At 32.9% G+C, this 8,513-nt stretch overlaps 1 long non-coding RNA gene across 1 annotated transcript; it reads left to right on the top strand.

The window, feature by feature from the left end:
* Positions 1-1,371: 1,371 nt before the first annotated feature.
* LOC113506404 lies at positions 1,372-7,318 on the top strand. Its single transcript, XR_003401726.1, has 2 exons — positions 1,372-1,428; positions 7,111-7,318. It is a non-coding gene; the product is annotated as an uncharacterized LOC113506404 (long non-coding RNA).
* Positions 7,319-8,513: the final 1,195 nt, after the last annotated feature.

Below are 8,513 nucleotides of genomic sequence, written 5' to 3'. Positions count from 1 at the left end.
ATTTTTTTATTTATAAAAATTTCTTAATTTTTATCATATTGAAGAAAACAAGAAAAAGCCAAAATATTTTTGGTTCTCAATTCAAATTACGTAATTAACATATTAATTACGTTATAGGAAGCGCATGTTTGCTTAGGTGCAAACCAAACTAAGCAAAGCATACATTGAATGACTCAGTATAGCGTGTGGATAAACGACACGTGCCCTATTTACTGTCATGCAATTTATTAGCGATCACAGCAAATTATTCGCAATCCAAACCATTTAACAGACATCTTTAATTATGATACTCGTATCGATCCGTGTTTAAAAATTGGTCTCGTTTATGCAAACAATCTTCGTTTACATATAATATTTTCGTTTCAGACGGTTGTTTGATGTTTTTGGATAAAATATTAAACTGAGTAGGTATTAAATTACTGTCTTTTTCTAATTCAATTAGTCGTTTCTGTATTTTTCTCGAGATATTAGTATCAATAAGTTTGTAACTGACTGTACAAACAGTGACAACGATGCTTGCAATTCTTGCAAGCTGTCTTGTCACGATTTCACGACACTGTAAATAAGTAACATGTCAAAGATTATAAAACAAAAAAAAGATGTCAAAGAGGGTAAAAAAAAATATACAAAAAAAAAGAAAATGACATTAATTAAAAATACCCTGGACACTTAAGGTATGAACAGGATAGTGTGATCATAACTCAGAGAACATTGAGAGCTGAAATTTCGAAAATTCTTTAAACACTTTTGCATGAGACAGTACAGTCGATGACAGTCAAGCTTGCAAGTTGTCTTGTAGCACACAAGTAAATATGAGTCAAAGAATGAAAATACAGACTTGGAACTTGGTAGATTTGGACATAAAGATGTCGGATTGGAGGATATTTCATAAATATTAATTATATTTAATTAAAATTGTCTAGAGTAGTTGTTTCAGCTACAGGTGAAAGTTAACTACTCGTATGTAAATCAAAACATTCAAAAGGAAAAAAGAGTTTTATAAAAACCTATGAATTCTTCAATTAATTATAAAAAAAAAATGGTTATGTATACAGGCTAATATTCGCTGCAATAATTAGACTCAGAGACAAGCGAAGTTAATTGCTAAAACGCACTACATTAATCACAATATCGGAGCGATTTAGAAAATTAAAACACGACAACCGTAACTGTAAGCAGAATCACATCTCCAATCAATGACACTTAATAAAATCTATGGCCGAATCCGATACCCTTTATCGTATTGCGCATGTGTGGGTGGATAGCGAGGCTGCGCAAGCGCCGAGCTCAGTCATCGGCCGGTCAGACGCCGCGACTGGCCGTTCCTTTTTCAAATTCACCAACAACAAACGTTAATTCAAAATTAATTACCGACACGCGGATTTTTTAAATGTCGACTCTTTAAATTAATTCGGAAAATAAAAGGAGGTATGTTATTGAGTATTTTTTTTTTACATAAATTTATTTACCTATAGGTTTTATTATAATGTTATTGGTATTATATATTAGCTACGCTTTGTTGATATTCGTTCATTGTTTTACGTTTTTAATTTCAATAAAGACACGGTTATTATAATTGTGCTATATGGGCGTATGTTGGATAGTTTACAAGTCGATTATAAATAATTCGATAATCCATTCAATAATAAGATTGTGGGAAAACATACAAATATATTAAGAGATATTTTTTATGATATTAGAATTTAATTTTACCGGAAATTGGCTAACGCATAGTTTAACGTGCAATTAAGTAATATTAGTTTAATTTAGAAACAAACCTACAATGGCAGCCTTATTAAATTCAATTAAAAAAGCAGGCTATGTAATTATTTAAATTAATTTATTAAAGAGATACGAATTTGATGTACAAACGTGCTTTTCATCACCAACTTTGGCATAGATACCGGTTAACCGAATTTCGGGGGAAACCATATTTTTTTTCCTTATGTGACAATTTTTGTTTTAATCTAGTGGTATTGTTGAACTGAATTCTTAAGACATACGTACAACATACATAATACTTTAATACCCAATTTAGTGCTCGTTAGGAAAAATTGGATTGATTTTGTGTCATAATTTTCAAAAATTAAATACTTACGTCATTTTAATAAGTATAATTTTTATATGGCATTTATTGTTTTAACTATCGTTGATAATTTAAGGGATACTGACAAAAAATGCTGTTACTATGAAAAAAAAAGAAAGTTTATCCAGCTATCAAAATTTCAAACAAAAAGAAGAAACCCTAATCAAAAAGTATCGATTCGATCGTCACGGATCGATTTTAATCCCAATCTTCCTTAAATACTCTTATATTAATAGATCGCATACAAAATAGTCGTGGCTATTTTTGCATTACCGGTCTTCAAAGCAGGTTCTGAGACGAGTTCTAGGGATGCATGCATTGAAGTAGAATTCTTTTATTCAGTTTGTTTTAAAGAATTTTTGCTGTAAAAGCGTGTGAATCGAATCTTAAGTCGCACCCATTAAATTTTAGTTTAGTTCAATTTTAGTATAGAACCGTTGATTCAAACATTAACTTGAGGACATGAAATAAAATTTTGATACGAAAATGTCAACATTTTAATATGTTGTCAAATTACATTTTAGGTCCCCAAAACAAACGGTACGTGTGTACTTATATCCATAAATTGATATCAATGAAAATACAATTTGAAAAACAGATGTCTGTTCTCAACATAAAAATCAAAACAGATGTGTGTCTGTTGACAATATGTATATTAAAAAGTCGCAATTACATAGGAATGTGAATAGAAATGTGTAGGTATTAGATAAGTAGGTATAAAATTAATAACACGTGGATTAAATTAGTTGTTCTTCAGTTACAAATCCCAGTGGTCCACAATTGAACTCTTAACAGACTATATTATTTGGATTATAATTTACTTCTAGCACAGGGTTTATTATAAAATATAAAGTATTTAGAATACAATTTAAGATAAGTAAGTAACTTGAAACATTTGAGTGTTGTATATAACTTTAATTAAGGACGCCACCATACGCTACGTAACCATATGCTACGATATGTCCAATGGCTAATATAACGATGCCCGACTTTGTTAAAGAAATAGTCTGTTTTAATTTGGATTATTACACACGAACTTTTATTTAAAGTGTAGGTCGGACTAATTCTATGTGATTTTTACTCCCTTCATTTTCCGGACTTAAGGGTCTGCCACGAAGAGTATTTTCTTTGTTATTTTTTTATTAACAACACAATTGCTTGTCTTTCGCCAAAAATGATACACATTTGGCATCCGGCGTAGCACATAATTATCATAACACTGTCTACATTAAAAGGATTTTCTTAGGCATTTTACATCTAGTATTATGGTATGAATGTCTAAGTAACTCCAAAGACATAATAAGGACGATGTCCCATGAATAGATAAAATAATAATTTAATAACATTTTAGTGTTCGAATATTTTTTTGTATCTCAAATCTGCCCAATATATATAATTAAATGTTATGTTACGTTTAAGAAAAAAAATAGTATATGTTTAAAATCATGGCGTTTATAACTATTATTTATAAATCCATTCGACATCGCATTGTAATTGTTCAAGCGTATAATCAATGCAAGAATCTTGCAGTTCGCGATCCAATCTAAGGACGTTGCCTTCGCATCTCAATTCATTCCGTTAGCTTTTTATTTAGAAATTATGCAAGATATGGCGCTGTGTCAGCGACCCTGGCTCCATACCAGTTTTAAAATCCCGTACCAAAGGGACTAACGTATACTTTCAAAGAGCAAATTTTTCAAAAGTTTATCATTATTCTTATATACTTATACTGTTTATACACAAATATTGTAGGTAAGGCATTCATTACCAGTCAACCATAGGGTATGGTCAGCAACAGACGTCGGATAACATAATTAGAGTATCGAAACAAGTAAATGCAATAAAATTAAATGAATGGTGCTATAAGGTTACAAGGTAGACTTCAAGCTTTGCCGAATGGAACAGGTCGCCACGCAAAATACACCTGCACGCGTGTCGTGAGTTTGATGCCCACTACGATGAGCATTTGTTTGATCCACGAACGATCTGCGTCTGGGGTGTCTTTGTGCTTGTGTCTTGTATGGTTTTGAAACAAATATAACTTACTGCGGAAATCGTTCTTTTTATTTTGTATTAGTTTTGTTCACTGACTTCTGTTACTGGCGGTACTTTGAGTACGTAATACAGATTTACATAATAGGCATTATCTAGCGTGGCTTGGTGGTATACAGTTAAACAGTATTGTGACCATATATACTGCACTTTGTTATTCGTAAATTCAGCTAATTTGTGATGCGCATTGTGCTTATAGAACTAATTTTCGAATCTGCCACGACAATCTAATCTAGATTGTCTTTCCAATCCACCTCATGAGAATTTTAATGCAACTAAATATATTGTTGCACGCTTTAAAAAAAAATGTCAGGATGCCTTCGACATTACTCGCTATGCGCTACGAGAATAGACACAAGATTCTGTAAAGTTAATTAAAATATTACTTCCCAAACATAAAATTACGAAAAGCTCTTAAAAATAGTAATGGAAAATATACTTTTTTATTTTGTGCCAAATCTTGACGTCAGGAGCCAAAACTCGGACTCAAATCCCTTGTATGTAGTAATGGGATATATCTTAATTAAATAAAACACAAAGTATTTTCTCTTTCCACACCCAGTAACTCATGAATCTTAATTTCTATAGACATAGAACCACACAATATGTACGAAAACCGAATTATGCACGCTCAGCCCCAAAGACAATGCTGGCTCTAAAGATGACAGAGTCCTTGAGTGTTTCGGTTCGTCGCACATCACTGGCTTGGCATGGCGAAGCCGACGGTCATAGTATATGTACAGAGGACATCAGTGTGAAGGTTCAAATAAAGATGAAGAAGTCTAACAAATAAGGTTTTTGTTAAAATATAAATGAACTCTATCTGTCGCTCAGAGTTCCACTTTTGTTCACATTTGATATTGCTGGAAAAATAGCTTTTGTCCTTTTTCGAACAAGATTGCCATGGCAAATTTTATTAAATTACTTTGGATTAGAAAAAATATTATATATTATTCTAAATTTCTAATTATGTAATTACGAAAGAATATGATAGATTTCTTGTTCTGTATTATGCCTGTGGAACGGTGGGCAGCATAGCATTAAAAAGGGATTAGAAAAATCAACCTTAAGTGATTGAAATAAAGTTTTTTTCAATGTCAAAGAGTAACATAATGTGTGGTCGATTGTACATAATTTGCAACATCTTTATGTATGGGAATTTCCTGCGGTTTTTGTGGGTTAAGTGGCCTGTTGTCGTTTAGGTGTTGAAGAATTACCGATGAATGCAACCAGCAAGTATGTAATACTGTTGTAATTCTTACAACTCTCTTGTGATTGTTCAATATACTTTCACTGTTATCAATGATTTGTAGTCATTAGAAGAGTGTGTAAATATGATGGTACTAACGTATCGACTGATACCAAGTAAACAAGATCAAATTTTAAAGTTTTAAATTTTTGATAGATCTCAAATTGCAAAACTTTTTTGTTTTATTTCAGGGTATTGTTTGAATCTTTTGTTATTTTCGCAAAGTTCACACACACGAGTATAGTCGCAATCAAGTGCAACTAACCGTTTAGTTTTTTATGGGGTAGTTACGTTCTAATCATTCGATTGCTAATCGATTTGAAATAATTAAAATTGTAGTCATTCTACACAATAATTCCTAAGGTTTTAAGTGATAGCTCTATTAAAAAAACATTGCTTATTTAAGCTGTTAGACGTTTTGACAGTTTATTGAATGTCAGATTTTTTGCGAACCTTTTGTCTGTTATTTATACATGTAGATTTATTACTAGTTTAAGGCGTGGGGCGACATAAATATTGTTAATATACTTTCTACAAATACGGCTATTTTATTTACGAAAGTTTTTGGTAAGTTTGAATAATTTATCAAAATATTTTAACCGGTTATGATTCCACACTGTCTGATCGTAGGGTTTCTGTATGTTTAAAATTATTATTAAAAGTGGCTTATAATTCTTTAAGCATACCTAATGCATAGTTTTAAACGACATCGTTAAAAAAAATAACCAGGTTTTATTGACATTTTACAATTTTTTAAGTAAAATCTAGGGATAATCAACTCAAAAGTGTATCCAACAAGATATAAAGGTGTGAGTAATAAATCATTATAAGCTGTCAAAAGAAGTTTAATTTTCTAAACGGAATATTAAATCGTCGAATGTTAAAGCTTAGATAAGTTCACTCAGTTCTATTCAAAACATAAGATTTACTGATTAAAATAATGAAATGTAATTGCTCATTTTCATCATGTATTACATCATCTGAATGAACCGTTATTGAACTATTTATAAGGTGACTAACCATTAACCATTACTATTAAGTATATTATTTATTTTTATATCTTTCACAAAACGAAGTTTACCGATAACTTTGAATTTGTGGTTAAAGTCTGACGTAAATGATTTAAGCGTATTGGTTTGTCGAGTTATAATCGAACTGCACTTGTGTTCAAGAAAAATACTCTAGTCATAGTCTAGACTTCTAGAGCTCTGTCAAAAATACTCAGTAGCTATTGTGCGAGTGAGACGCCACTAGGCCACACCATAGCGCCATCTCCCTTTCACTTGATGCTTTGTTAAGATCTTATAGCTCTAGGTACCTAGAGTACCTAGCCTAGACGTCCATTATATATCTAGATACTATTTGCGGAACGGTACAGAACACTGTACTTGATTTGTAACGGTAAAAATACGTTATTTGAGTTACGGCACTCAAAGACGTCACACGAAAATCTAACTGAATTGTATGTAAAGGTATTTACAACAAATTGATTCATTTTAAGACTATTACGAGTAAATTTATTTTTGCGTGTGTTTGCCCTTTTTTTAAAGGCCTTATGCTCTACAAACTCTACCAACATACATACAATCTTTTTCAATATGGAAAAAATACATAGTAAGCAAGCCTTCTCATTACTGCTAAATCCTTCTCCATGCGCAAATATACCTTTTCCTAGTAGATAAATATTTACAGATACTGTATGTCAAACTTTATATTTTTCCAGACCATGCTTAAAATCGGCGGCGGAGCCTTGCTGGTGGCGGCAATAGTCGCGGTGTTCGTGGTCGCCACGCAGGGCCGCGATCCCGACTTGGAAGCGCTCGAGCATGAGGGCCGCGAATATGTCTTCCAACTAGACAAGGCCACGGGAAAGAGGAGGAACACTGTCAGTCTCGCCGAGTGGGCCTACACTTCAAATATAACGAAGGAAATGAGGATAAATGGGTAAGGTAGCATTTCAAAATATCAAACTCAATAGTTTTCAGGCGGCCATTTAAGTTAGCGCCGTTTTTTGCTCTTGCGTTCTTCCCTACTGATCATCAACAATCTCTTTTGTCTTACTTGTTGCGTATATCCCGAGTCATATTACTCGTCCACCTTTTTCTCAATCAGTAAAGTTGAAAAATAATACAGCTGTTAGAGGTTAAGAGATTAACATTACATTTAATTACAGCGTTGTAAGTGAACTTTATTACGCCTATCAGCTCGAATAAAAGTACTCGAAGTACCTTTAAATGTGTATTATTTCGTCATTAGATATGCAGTGAGGCTGCAGTCGGAGTCACGTAGACACGCATGCATAAGCAATTCGGTGACGGCGAGCGATCGTGCACTAATAAATAGGTCAATAGCTCTAGTACTGCCGACAATCGGGCCTATTGTGCCTCGATGGCAATCGGATTTACAAAATGAACTTACGAGCCGTTCTTTGCTCACTTAATTATGGATCAACGTTTAATGGCGACACTAGCTATACTTCGATCGTGTGATTACTTAGGCGACAGGTTTCTAGCGAGCTAATCAAAAATACATTTACTACTGGACACGTCTATCTAGCAAGCGCAAACATTTCCGATACTATTTTTGATCCATACTAATCATAAGTACCAAACACCTTTTGCGTACATTAGTTGTGATTACATATTATCTGAACCTTGCAAGATAAACACATTATTTTGTTATTATACCGCATATTTGCTAGATTTATTAGATACATACGCGTAAAAATAAACACCGCACATGTTAGCTGATAACAAGAGTATTGCGAAATAATGTCACGTCAAACTGTTTGTTTTGTCTTATATCTTTGTATTATCTCGTAAAAATATGTACCTACTTAATATATACTTGACATATTATTCTAATGTGTTATAGTCGCTTAGGCTTTAAAATTAAAATAATCATTTCCTGGTTTCTCTTGGTGATTACTATTAATAAAGTCTCGCGGACTCTCGCGTAAAACGATTGCTTAATAAATCAGTGTACTGCGTTTCACCGAAATCTCATGTGTTCGTATAATTTCTACATTTACCACTCTCTAGAGTGCTAGAGTGGTGAATACTAATGTATGTTAGTGTGGTCCTCTTATTTCACTTGGCAGTCGCTTATCAGCGGACGATCTGTCGT

Source organism: Trichoplusia ni (assembly GCF_003590095.1).
Source record: "Trichoplusia ni isolate ovarian cell line Hi5 chromosome 14 unlocalized genomic scaffold, tn1 tig00001340_group13, whole genome shotgun sequence".
Classification (NCBI taxonomy): domain Eukaryota; kingdom Metazoa; phylum Arthropoda; class Insecta; order Lepidoptera; family Noctuidae; genus Trichoplusia; species Trichoplusia ni.
This window is presented reverse-complemented; position numbering and strand designations above follow the sequence as displayed.